The sequence below is a fragment of the Hibiscus syriacus genome, unplaced genomic scaffold (assembly GCF_006381635.1).
Source record: "Hibiscus syriacus cultivar Baekdansim isolate YM2019G1 unplaced genomic scaffold, ASM638163v2 tig00110065_pilon, whole genome shotgun sequence".
Taxonomy (NCBI): domain Eukaryota; kingdom Viridiplantae; phylum Streptophyta; class Magnoliopsida; order Malvales; family Malvaceae; genus Hibiscus; species Hibiscus syriacus.
The window spans coordinates 732,763-747,354 of record NW_024062585.1 but is presented as its reverse complement, the minus strand read 5'-3'; positions in this window follow the sequence as shown (position 1 = coordinate 747,354).

Below are 14,592 nucleotides of genomic sequence, written 5' to 3'. Positions count from 1 at the left end.
TGTGAAATCACATTAATAGTAGCCGCAACTTAATGGGTAATGGCCAATTGCGATGAGAACGACCCGTTATTCATGTTATTTTCCATTACACCAAATCAGTCCATCAAAACAACTTCGAAAGAGAAAAAGAGATAGAATGGGAATTCGAACACAACAAAAAAAAAACAGGGTGATTTGAAACAAAAAAAAACTAAAAAAGAAAGGAGATTAGAGTTATTCCACTGTTACTGTAGAAAAAACTTAAGAAAGATTTTTTTATTCATCGACGCCAAGCCTCGTTTGTTTCCCCTTTCTTTTCGAATCTTTTTTTTATACATACATGTTGAGATTCAAAAAGAAAAAGAAAATAGAAAAGTAAAAAAGGTAGAACGAAACAATTTACCTATTTTGTGGGTCTTACTGGAGTGGAAATCACTGGAATCGGAGAAGGAAATCTTCGTCGGAGTGGAATTCACTAGAATCAAAGAAGGAATGCTTCTGTTTAACTCGAGTCACTCTTTTAGGCTTGAACAGGTCATGGTTTTTGAGTTTTTAAGCTATTGGAGAAGAAAGCACGAAGAAATATGGAGAAAGGAGAGAACGGTGGGGTGGAGATGTTGGGGGGAATTTTGGATTAAAATATTTTAGGATTTATTGGCCTTAAACATAATCCACTCACATTCCTACTTCCCATTTTTAATTTTTTAAGGATTATATTAATTTGTCATCCATGTTACTTTTTAGAATTTATAATTTAATCCTTAGTTTAGCGTACAAATTTTTATTTTTATTTAATTTAATCATAATTTCAGTCATTTAAATAATAATGTATTCATAGTGTTAACGTTAATTAATAATCTTATCCTATTACCGGATTTTTAAAGTATTCTATTTAATTAAATTATATATATATATCATTTTTAGAAAACATTCAAAAAGTTATTAAAAAGTATTCTATTTAGTGAAATTTAAAATAATTTACGACCGCGAAACTCGCAATTACATCCATTATGTCCGTAATCGCGATAAACGTGGTCACGAATGCTATTTAAATCCATGCGCATAACAAGAGACGGAACAACAAATGGGAAGCTCCCAAGGAAGGAATTCTCAAGCTAAACTCGTATGGTACAGTGTTTCCTTCAACGATAGAAGCAACCAGTGGAGGAGTTATCCGAAACAGCAATGAAGACTGGATTTCTGGATTTAGTCGGCACATTGGGCGATGCTCCGTTTCTCACGCTGAATTGTGGGGCATTCTAGATGGTCTCGGGTTGGCATGGTCCCTTGGAGCCAAGAATTTTATCGTGGAAGTTGATAGTGTTGAAGTTTTTGACAGTCTCGCAGGCCCCCCTCCATCCATGAAGTAACTCTCATTAGAAGAGTTCGAGACTTGTTGAATAGACAGTGGAAAGTCAAGATGAGAACCATCCTTCGCGAGGTTTAACGTCCTAGCCGATTCTATTGCTAAGCGAGGAAGGAGTCAACGTTTGGGCTGTATTATCCTTGATCACCCGCCGAACGAAGTCCTTCACCTCCTGGAGGCATATCGAGCTCAGAGGGGAAGAAGATCCTCCCACTGATTAAGTGGTTTTCTTATTTACAAAAATAAAAAGTCAAGTGTAATTTATTAATGTTTTGATAGTTATTAAAAGGTTTAATACAAAAATAAATGCCTAAAGAATGTTTCGAAAAACTTTTTTGTGCCTAAAGAAATTTTTTCTAAAAATAGGTGCCTAAAATTTTATTCGTTACACTTTTAGGTATCTACCGTTAAAAAAAATCGTTAAGTGACTCATGTCATATCCAATTTTTTTTTAAAAATAATTTTTTTAAATTTTTTTTTAAATTTGAATGTGACACGTGTCACTTAACGTTTTTTAACGGTAGGACCTAAAAGTGTAACAGAGAACTTTATACACCTATTTTTAACGGTCGTACTGCTTTAGGGTGTTATATTTAGTGATATCAGAGTGTCTGGTTTAGATGTTCCTAGGACCTGCAGGTCAGAGTCAGTAAGAGTTTTGAGTATACATGTCTTTAGTAATGTAAAGAGTACTTCTACTTTTGAAATAGTGATAATAACTCCTCTTATTGTTTAAATTTTTAGAGTTAGATATGGATGAGAGTGTGTCACCTCCTTGTTGAAGGGTGACATAATTGAATGGTGGGATACTATTGAGATGTCTTTGGAACCAGAGTGGCCTACCTAGGATCGATTCTTGGAGGAGTTTAGTCATAAGTATATAGGTGAGGCTCACATAGAGGATCTGAGGGATCAATTTTTACAGTTAAAGTAGAGAAATCATTCTATATTTGAGTATGAGGTGGAGTTCCTTCGACTCAGTGGGTACGTACCAGAGTTAGTATCGTCAGAGCATTTTCACTACAAGAAGTTCAGGGAAGGCCTCTGCCATGATATCTTCACCCATCTATCTGCTAATCCCTCCAAAGTTTTTGCCAAGTTGGTCCACCAGGCCAAGGTCTTAGAGAGGGTGCTAAGGAGAGGAGCTACAGTTGTGAGTGCCACACCAGGTCAGGTTAGGGGAGTTGCAGAGTCATTTGAACCATCACATCCATCGAAGAGAGCGCGAGACTCTCAGGGTTCTTGGAGAGCTTCACAAGGCTAGTCTAGTAGACTCACTCATCAGGCGGGTAGAGGAGGTGGTAGTCTAATCAACGCTGGAGACCGTTGGTCACTACCTCAATAGCAAGCACTAGAGATTCATCGAGGGCACGATCTCATCCAGTTTGTTCAGTTTGTGACTGGAAGCATGCAGGGGTGTGCCGTCAAGGGTCCATAGGTTGTTATAGATGTGTTTAGTTTGACCATTTTATCAAAGAGTGCCCAAAGGCTCGAGATATGACACCAGCTTTGACACAGAGGTCAGCTCCTACAGTTCAGAGGGGTAGAGGATCTCATAGGGGTGGTAGCTCATCATCTGGTCAGACTGGTAGAGTTTTGAGCTAATCAAGGGCTAGTGTAGAGCCCATAATTGCTACTCACTAGTATGCAGTCTGAGCCCGGGAGGATTGCGACACAACTGATGTTATTTCAGGTACTTTTACAATGTTTTCACTTCCAGTTACTGTGTTAATCGATCCAGGATCCAGTCATTCCTATATCTACTATGATCTAGTTCAAGAGCAGAGTATTCCAATTGAGAAATTTAAGTTAGGGTTCAGAGTATCTAGCTCTTTAGGATTAGATGTCCTAGTGGACAAGGTCCATCGTAGATACCCTGCTGAAATTCAAGGTGAAACATTCCCCGTCGACCTCATAAAGCTACCTTTCAAAGAGTTTGATATAATATTAGGCATGGACTGGTTTCAGAGCATGATGCAAGCTTTAGGTACAAACTTTGATGGTTTAAACTCATGAAAGAGGACTTGTGATATTTGGCGAAAAATCTAAGTATGCAAGGATTGTGTCAGCTCTTAAAGCTCAAAAGATGTTGGATCGGGGTTGTGAAGCCTTTTTAACTCCTGTGATCGATACCAGAGTAGTAGTCCCACAGATTGAGGATATCTGAACAGTAAGATACTTTTCAAACGTGTTTTTAGAATAGTTACTGGGGTTACCACTGCATCAAGAATTAGAGTTTGACATTTGAGGTAATGTCAGGATCCGCTCCGGTGTCCATTGTTCCCTATTACATAACACTGACGGAACTAAAAGAGCTAAAGGTTCAAGTCCAGGAGTTGCTGGAGAAAGGTTTCATCTGGAAAAGTATTTCAATATGGGGAGAACGGGTTCTCTTTGTTAAGAAGAAAGACAGGTCGATACGGTTGTGCATCGATTACTGACAATTGAACAAGTTGACCATAAAAAACCATTATCCCTTACCCAGAATCGATGACCTCTTTGACCAGTTCAAGGGTGCATGTGTCTTCTCCAAGATCGAATTGAGATCCGAATATCATCAGTTAAATATCAAGGAAGCGAATATAGAAAAGAGAACGTTCAAGAGAAGATACGGTCACTATGAGTTCTTGGTAATGCTGTTTGGACTCACCAAAGTCCCGACGCATTCATGGATCTCATGAATCGAGTTTTCCACCAGTATTTAGATTAGTTCATGGTGGTTTTCATATATGATATTCTGGTGTATTCACGATCAAAAGATGAGCACGACCGACACATTCAAATAGTTCATCAGACCGTTCGAGACCGTCAGTTGTTCGCTAATTTTGGAAAGTGCGAGTTTTGGTTGTCTGATGTTTCATTTTTGGGGCATGTAGTAGCAGAAGATGGTATATGTGTTGACCTTTAGAAAGTTCAAGATTCTTGAGTAGGAGCAACCCAAGAGCGTAATTGAGGTACGTAGTTTCTTAGGTCTCGCAGGCTGTTATCATCCTTAGTAAAGGGTTTTTCGATGATAGTCGCCCTGATGACAAAGTCACTTGAGAAAAGTGTACCATTTGTGTGGAGTGAGAAATAACAGAGTAGTTTCGAGCAATTGAAGACCCTTTTGACCCAATCCTCAGTCTTAATCCAGTCTGAGTTGGGAAATGATTTTATCGTATACAACCATGCTTTGTTAAACGACCTAGGATGCGTATTGATGCAAGATGGGAAGGTAGTAGCTTATTCATCTCGTCAGCTCAAGACTCATGAGAAAAATTACTCCACCTATGATTTAGAGCTGGTTGTGGTTGTTTTCGCACTCAAGATTTGGAGATATTACTTGTTTGGGGGGAAATGCCATATCTTCGCATAAACCAAAATTTTAAGGTATTTGCTTACCCAGAAGAAGCTTAACTTGAAGCAACGTAGATGGGTGGAGTTACTTAAGGATTATGATTGTGTTATCTACTATCACCCCGGGAAAGCGAACGTTGTAGTACATGCACTGAGCCAAAAATCAATGTCAAAACTGAGAGCTTTATTGGCATGCCTGAGTATATCCAGAGATGGAGGTTTGTTAGCTGAGCTTCGAGGAGAACCCAAGTTAGTAAGTGAAGTCAAGAGACTTCAAAGTTAAGACATTCGCCTAAGAGCTCGAATGGAACAAGTTCACCAAGGTGAGGCCCTAGGGTTCGAATTATAAGATCATGATGTATTGTACTTTAGGGTTCATTTATAGGTGCCTGATGTTGAGCAGTTGCGTAGAAAGATCCTTCATGAAGCCCATTGCAGTCAACTTTATGTCCATCCTGATAGAAATAGGATCTATTAAGAGCTTTGACCTTTGTATTTCTAGTCGGGCACGAAGGGAGAGGTTTCCAAGTTTGTAGCAAAGTGTCTAGTGTGTCAGCTGGTTAAAGCAGAACATTAGGTTCCCTCGAGATTACTCGAGTCGATTCAGATACAATAGTGGAAATAGGACATAATAACGATGGATTTTGTGACTGGGTTACCGATGACAAGGCTCAAGCATGATGTTTTATGGGTAATAGTAGATCAGTTGGCCAAGTCTGCTCACTTCTTACGGGTTCTAATGGAATTTACTTTAGAAAGACTAGCGTTGCTTTACATTCACGAGATAGTGAGGTTGCATGGAGTCCCAACTTCGATCATCTCAGATAGATATCCTAAATTCACTTCTCGATTTGGGGAAGCTCTTCATAGTTCCCTAGGTACCAAGTTTTATTTCAGCACTGCATTTCACCCTCAGACAGCCGGTCAGTCAGAGTATGTAATCTAGATTCTTGAGAACATGCTTAGGTGTATTGTTATAGGTCTTTAGGGTAGTTGGGAAGATCACCTACCATTGGTGGAGTTTACGTATAATAATAGTTACCAGTCGAGCATCCAGATGGATGCATATGAAGCCCTGTATAGGCGCAAGTGTAGAACTTCTCTTTGTTTGACCCAACTTAGCAAAGGGAAGATAATAGGGCCAGACCTAATCTGAGAAACTAAATAAAAAGGTCAAGGTGATTCAAATTAAACTTAAAGAAGCTTCAGATAGATAGAGGTTATACGCGTATTTGAAGTGCAGGGATATTGAGCTCAAAGTAGGAGATAAAGTGTTCCTTAAAGTGTCCTCGTGGAAGAAGGTCCAATGTTTTAGATGCAAAAGAAAGTTGACTCCGCGTTTCATCAGTCCCTACGAGGTACTTAAGAGAATAGGACCGATAGATTACCTTGTAGTCGTACCACCAGAGTTTGAGCACATTCATAATGTGTTCCATATATCCATGCTCCAAAGATATCATTTCGACCCATCGCATATCCTACCTTTAGAACGAGTCGAGTTGAGTCCTGATATGTCTTATGAGGAGGAACCAATCATAATTCTAACTATATTTGTCAATGCCTTAACACTCTTTAGAAGAAATGGTGGGTTAGTCAGGGGTATGGTTTCCGATGTAGAGAATTCCAGGGGCCATATCCAGGGTAGACTAGAAGGGTTTGTGAGCTTCGAGATGCAGAACCTTCAGCCGCACCATGATGTCTACCATAGCTGATATAGGCTGAATCTACACTCTTCAATGAAAGTGAATAGATAGCCTTATTGTTTTCCTGATCTAGGAATGACAAGTACTGATGTCCTTGAGTTATAAGTATGGCTGCAACAAAGATTATAAGAATATTATTAGTAATGGAATTATGAAATGGATAAATAATATAAGTAATGGAATGAAAGTGATGAAAAGATATGGTTGCGGAATTTTAATGAAGTTGTTGATGGCCTTGATGGAAGATGGTTGATGGTGTGGATGTTGTATGAAATATGGTGATGATGTTGTATATCAAACTCGCCAAAGAAGAATCTATGCTAGAGTGAACAACCCCGGTCTTCACAAACTTGCTTGAGGGATGGTAATGGTGTCTTCAACCCACTAGATATAAAATCTAGGAATTTAGGAATCAAGGTGAATGAATGACGCCACAAGTATAAGAAATATACTTGCTTAATTGATAAAGTTCACAAAGAACTTTGAAGAGAGATTTAACTCACAAAGGTTTGTTTATATTATGAAATGAGATGAGTACAAATGAAAACAAGCCTATCAATTTATAGGAAATGAAAGGGCTTGGTCGAATAGTCACATAATGTTTCGGCTAGGTACATGACTCTAATGAATGGATATGCCTATAGGCTTGGTGTTGGTTCGGCTAATCCTTCATAAAGGGGCATGAGGTTTCGGCTATGCATGAATAAATCTCCCTTTGACCGAATGGTGGTGTGCTTGTTCATCTTGGTGCCAAAGTCATCCTCCTTGGTCAAATGGTTATGTGATGGTTCATTTTGGCGCCCAAAGATCTAATGTGCAAGGCATGTGGATGGTGGCCGAATAGGCATGGTTCTTTGTCTCATGTCTCTTCATGATTTAGGCCTCTATTGGATGTAATCTCTTCACCAACAAGCACCTTGATGAAAGGGCATATTCATGGGCAGCATCATTCATGAAAGGTCACAATTATTAGAAGGTAACCTTTCATATTTGAGCTAGTTCTAGGGTGAATGAGTTGGAGGTGAGCTGACCATAGTTGAGTTGTAACATGATGACCATTATGTCACCTCATTGTGGAAAAGTACCTCTTGAGTTGGCAACTATTCGTGAAAAGGTACGATTTCACAAAATTTGACTTAGGATATATTTGAAGTGTCCTAAGTGGTAATGATGATGGTGCAGCTCCCTAGCTGAATTGAAGTCATCTTGTAGCTCAAATCTTCAGCTCAATCCAGTTATGAGCTCATGAGTCTACTGACAACTTTTCACCAAATGTTCCTTATGCTTTCCTATGTCCCTATGTAAGTTTCCTTGTTGTTGCTTTCACCATTTAGCTCCAAGATAGATCCCAAGTTGTGGCTGAATGTACCTACACACATAACATAAAGAATAAGTTAAGTATATGAACTATATTAATATGTATAAGATAAAGATGTGTACTACATGTTATTTAATAATCAATATGTAACATATTAAACAACCTATTATCTAATGGTTCTTTCTCATTAAAAGATTTAAAAGCATGAATGCACTTATGAGAAAGTACTTCCCTGAATTGTTTTATCTTTGCAGGAGTGATAGGTCCTTTAGGCATGACTTCAGGATTTATTTGTGTGGTTATGATCACATCATCCTCCCCTTCTTTTGAGCGATTTGTCCTCAAATTGTCGTTGTCTTCAAATGGAGAAAGATCTGAAACATTAAAAGTTGCACTTACATTGTATTCACCAGGTAGATCAATTGGTATGCATTATCATTGATCTTTTTGATGATTTGGAATGGTCCATCTCCTCTTGTTAACAACTTGGATTTCCTTTGTGAAGGAAACCGTTCTTTTCTTAAATGCACCCAAACCCTATCACCTTCCTCCAATTTTAGATGGTTGCGTCCCTTATTTGCTTATTGTTCATATTGCCTTGTTCGCTTCTCTATGTTGTCTCGAACTTGCTGATGAAGTTTCTTAATGAACTCATCCTTATTCTTGCCATTTTTGTTGACTATGTGTTCCTGAGGCAAAGGAAGAAGATCTAAATGTGTTAAGATATTAAATCCATACACTACCTCAAATGGTGATATCTTGGTTGTTGAATGGACAGTCCGATTGTATGTAAGCTCAACATGTGGTAAGTACTTTTCCCACCCCTTGATGTTCTTTTTAATGACAGATCTCAATAATGTTGATAGCACTTGGTTGACCACTTCTGTTTGCCCATCTGTTTGAGGGTGACATGTTGTGGAGAATAGCAATTTTGTCCCAATCTTACTCCATAATGTCCTCCAGAAATGGCTACGAAATTTCACATCTTTATCAGAGACTATGGTTCTTGGAATGCCATGTAATCTCACGATCTCTTTGAAAACCAAGTTGGCCACATGTGTTGCATCGTCGGTCTCGTGGCATGGTATGAAATGTGACATTTTGGAAAAACGGTCCACTACAACAAATATTGAGTCTCGTCCATTCTTTATCCTTGGCAGTCCCATTACAAAGTCTATCGATATGTCAACCCATGGCTCTTGTGAAATATGTAAAGGCATGTAAAGACCATGAGGTATAACTTTTGATTTAGCCTTTTTGTAAGTGATACATCTTTCACACACTCTTTCAACGCCCCTCTTCATTTTAGGCCAATAGAGGTGTTGCTTCAAAATTTCCAAGGTTTTACTTACCCTAAAATGACCCATGAGACCTCCTTCATGTGCTTCTCGAACAAGTACTTCTCGAAGGGACCCTTGAGGAATGCATAGACACCCTTCTTTGAATAGATACCCTTCGTGCCTATAAAACTTATCATGTGCACCTTTTTCACAAGCCTTATACTTTTCTTCAAAGTCATGGTCAGTAGCATAACAATCTTTAATATATGAAAAACCAATTAACTTTGAATCAAGAGTGCTAAGGAGTACATACCTTCTGGAGAGAGCATCGGCTACAATGTTGTCTTTACCTTTCTTGTAATGAATAATGTAGGGAAATGACTCCAAAAACTCTACCCATTTGGCATGACGCTTGTTCAACTTGTATTGGCCTTTGATATGCTTTAAGGCTTCATGGTCGGTATGTATGACGAATTCCTTGGGTAAAAGATAATGCTGCCAAACTTCAAGTTCCCTTATGAGAGAATACATCTCTTTGTCATAAGTTGGATAGTTTAGCAAAGCACCATTCAATTTTCACTAAATTATGCAATGGGTTGTCCTTCTTGAGTCAAAACAACCCCAATTCCGATTTCAGAAGCATCACATTCCACTTCAAAAGTCTTATCAAAGTTAGGTAGTACAAGTAAAGGTGCCTTTGTTAAACATCCCTTCATTTCATTGAAAGCATCTTCTTGTTCTTTTCCCCATGAAAAGATAGAATTCTTTTTAATGATCCATGTTAAGGGGCGGCAATAGAACTTAAATTAGGCACAAATGTACTATAAAAACTTGCAAGACCACGAAAACTTCTGACTTGACTGATTGAAGTGGGTGTTGGACACTCTTGAATGACTTTAATCTTTTCAGGATCAACCTCAAGTCCATGTGAACTTACAATAAAGCCTAAGAAGGATAAACTGTTAGTGCAAAAGACACATTTCTTCATATTAGCATAGAGTTTTTTCTTTGGAAGGGTTTCAAGAACACACCTCAAATGTTGCACATGTGTTTCCAAGTAATGGCTATAAATCAGAATATCATCAAAATAAACCACACAAAACTTACCGATGAATAGTCGGAGTAAATGATTCATTAACCTCATGAAGGTGCTTGGAACATTGGTTAAACCGAAAGGCATCACCATCCATTCGTACAAGCCTTGCTTTGTCTTGAATGCAGTATTCCATTCATCTCCTTCTCGCATTCTGATTTGATGATATCCACTTTTTAGATCAATTTTGGATAACATAGTGGCTCCACTCAATTCATCCAACATATCATCAAGTCTTGGTATAGGATGTCGGTACTTGACGGTAATTTGATTGATATCACGGTATTCTACACACATTCTCCATGAACCATCCTTTTTGGGTACAAGTAACACCGGAACATCACATGGACTTAAGCTTTCTCGTATGTATCCCTTGTCCATCAATTCTTCAACTTGTCTTTGAAGCTCTTTAGTCTCTTCAGGATTGATTTTATATGTTGGTTGGTTTGGAATGGATGCACTGGGTATGAAATCAATTTGATGTTCGATCCCTCTAATAGGTGGTAATCCACTAGGAATGTCTTCTTGGAATAACTCTTCGAATTCCTACAATAAAGATGAAATAGAAGAATGTAAGCCTTATGGAATATTAGTTAAAAGAAAGATTTCCTTATACCTACGTATAATTAGAGCTTTGTAGGATAACAAATGTTTCCTAATGTCTTTCCCTCCAGCATATATGTTCATCTTAGTTGGTTCCTCCTCCTTAATGGATTTGAAAACTTCAATGCTCTTTTTCAAAACGTCTTGATCTTGAAATACTTAGTTTGGTGAAAGTGGAGTCAAGATGAATTTCCTTTCATTTTGAAAAAAAGAATATCGGTTTGTAAAACCATCATGGATAACCTTCTTATCAAATTACCAAGGCCTCCCTAGGTGTATATGGCACACATTCATTAGAACAACATCACAAAGAACTTGGTCTTGGTATTTTCCAATGGAAAAGGAAATGTTGACTTTTTTTATGACCTTAACTTCTCCCCCATCATTTAGCCATTGTAACTTGTATGTTGTGGGATGTTTAGTCGTATTGAGTCCGAGTTTGGCCACCATTAAAGTGCTTGCAACATTGGTACAACTTCCTCCATCAATAATCATGAAACAAACCTTGTTGTTTTACATGACAACGAGTGTGAAAAATATTCTCTCTTTGATTATCCTCCATAGATTGAATATTTAAAGTTCTTTTTACAACCAAAATTTGTCCTGAAACTTGAGACATAGTTAGTAAACAAATTAAACAAAGTAAACCTTACCAGCACACTCACAAAGCCTCACAAGCTTCACTCCAAAGAAAATATAAGATCACTCCACTCAACACTCGTGTTTACTCTCGGGAATATGATTTGGCTTTTACATTTCCCCTTCTGATCTCACTCACTCAATAAGCCTTTTTCCACTCGATCTCTCTTGCTAGGTCCTTTGAAGAACTTACTCAAGATTAGACAAGTTATTTCTTATCTTGTGTGTGTCGGCTGCAAAATAGGTTAGGGTAGAATGGAAAAGAAGAAATGAAAAGGTAGAAGAAAGGATTCAAGGAAATGAAAGTAAAGAAAAGGTTGAAGACAAGAAAAATGAAAGTAAAAAAAGAAGAGGTGACTTACAACCCAAGAAACAACACTTATTGCACCCTTTCACAAGACACAATAAGGTTATCTTCTCTAGTGTAGATTAGCCTCCTTAACTGAATTGTAATGGTAGAACACTTTTCCTTGGCTTTTCTTTTCTTTTTTAAATTCTTTTTCTTCTTTTTCTTTTTGTTTTTGAACTCATTTTATTTTTGTAGGAGCTTTTGATTTCCTTTTTGAACTTCTTTTCTTTTTGCTTTTGTTGTTGCACACCAATGAAACTTTTGTTTTCAATCCAACTAAGCTCTAAATACCGCTTGATATAGGTTGAATCTACACTCTTCAATGGAAGTGAATAGATAGCCTTATTGTTGTCCCAATCTAGGAATGACAAGTACTGATGTTCTTGAGTTATAAGTATGGCTGCAACAAAGATTATTAGAATAGTATTAGAAATGGAATTATGAAATGGATAAATAATATAAGTAATGTAATGAAAGAGATGAAAAGAGATGGTTGTGGAATTTATAATGAAGTTGTTGACGGCCTTGATGGAAGATGGTTGATGGCATGGATGTTGTAGGAAGATGGTGATGATGTTGTATCTCAAACTCACCAAAGAAGAAGCTATGCTAGAGAACACAACATTGGTTTTTATAAAATTGCTTGAGGGGTGGTAATGGTGTCTTCAACCCACTAGATATAAAATCTAGGAATTTAGGAATCAAGGTGAAGGAATGACGTCACAAGTATAAGAAATATACTTGCTTAATCGATAAAGTTCACAAAGAACTTTGAAGAGAGATTTAACTCACAAAGGTTTGTTTATATTATGAAATGAGATGAGTAAAAATGAAAACTAGCCTCTATATTTATAGGAAATGAGAGGGCTTGGCCAAATAGTCACATAATGTTTCAGCTAGGTACAAGACTGTAATGAAAGTACATAATTAACTAAATGAATGGATATGCCTATAGGCTTGGTGTTGGTTCGGCTAATCCTTAATAAAGGGGCATGAGGTTTGGCTATAGGCATGGTGTTTTGTCTCATGTCTCTTCATGATTTAGGCCTCCAATGGATGTAATCTCTTCACCAACGTGCACCTTGATGAAAGGGCATCTTCATGGGCAACATCATTCATGAAAGGTCACAATTGTTGGAAGATAACCTTTCATGTTTGAGCTAGTTCTAGGGTGAATGAGCTGGAGGTGAGCTGGCCATAGTTGAGTTGTAACAAGATGATCATTATGGCAGCTCCTTGTGGAAAGGTACCTCTTGAGTTGGCAACTATTCGTGAAAAGGTATAATTTCACAAAATTTGAATTAGGACATATTTGAAGCGTCCTAAGTGGTGATGATGATGGTGCAACTTCCTAGCTGAATTGAAGTCATCTTGTAGCTCAAATCTTCAGCTTAATCCAGGTATGAGCTCACGGGCCTCCGGAAAACTTTTCACCAAATGTTCCTTATGCTCTCCTAAATATCCCCATGTAAGTTTCCTTGCTCTTGATTTCACCATTTAGCTCTAAGATAACTCCCAAGTTATGGTTGAATGTATACATCCTCAATACCGGGTTAGTGACTAAATTGTTAAACATTAGAATTTGGTGACTAAAGTAGAATAATTGAATAATTCAAGGACTTATATGGGAAATGTTGTGTAGGATTGAATTACAAAGAAGGGGGAATAGAAGAAAAAAATGGTCATTTAATAAAGGAAATAATTAAAATATGTTATGGTTATATTAAACCGTGGAAGGAAATAAGGCAAAAATAAAAGTTCCAGAGTTCTCTTCTTTTTCTTCTTCCTTCATACGTGAAAGCCCAAAGTAAAGGTGAGTTTTCTTGTTAATGGATTATTAGTTGAAAATTAAGTTTGGTTTTGATCATCAGGTGATACTTAAGCTTAAGGAATGCTTAAGTGGTCTTAAAATAATAAGATGAAGGGGATAGGAAGGATTAAAGAAGAAGGGTTTTTAAATGAAATCTTGGTAGAGAGGTAGTAATTAGATTTGAAGACTAAATTGGTTTTGATCATCAGGTGATACTTAAGCTTAAGGAATGCTTAAGTGGTCTTAAAATAATAAGATGAAGGGGATAGGAAGGATTAAAGAAGAAGGGTTTTTAAATGAAATCTTGGTAGAGAGGTAGTAATTAGATTTGAAGACTAAATTTGACTTGTCATCAGTATAATTAAGGAATGTGAAGTGTTAAAATTGAAATTATAACCTATTGAAAATTTGGTGTGATTCTTGAATTCTATGTAGATGATAGCATTTGGAAGATAAAGATGTGATAAATTAGTACAAATGGATTTAAGCATGTGTATGTGAGTTAAGAGTATGTAAGGGAATGAAACATGAAGAATTTAAGCTGATATGGATGAATTTTCAGGCTTAAAATTGTTTATGGGCTATGGGTATCGGTACTGATTCATCAGGTACCGATACTTCAAGAGTAAAATAAAGAAGGTATTCTCATGAGGTATCGATACCTGAAGAACAATATCGATACCAAGAGTACTGATACCTTAAGGATGATATCGATATCATCTTTGAAACGAAAATTACATAATGCAATATGGGTATCGATACCTAGGCATGGTACCGATACCACAGTTAGGGAAGTATCGATACCCTATAGGGGGTACCGATACTACTTTAAATAGAAAATGAAATTTCATCTTTCCTTTAGTTTAAGAAATGAAGGGTCATAGTATGCTATTTGGAATATTGATATGTATAAATGTATGGTGATGTAGATATTGAACGTAAATTCATTCCAGAGTATCGAAGAATTAGAAATGGTCGAGAGAGAGAGACAGATCTAGAATCGATTCGAATAAAGTGAGGCTAAGGTGAGTGCATACTATAAATATATTTCAATGAAAATAAGACTTGTGATAAGTCTATTTCCTATATTGGATTTCATGATTTCCTTTTTCATAT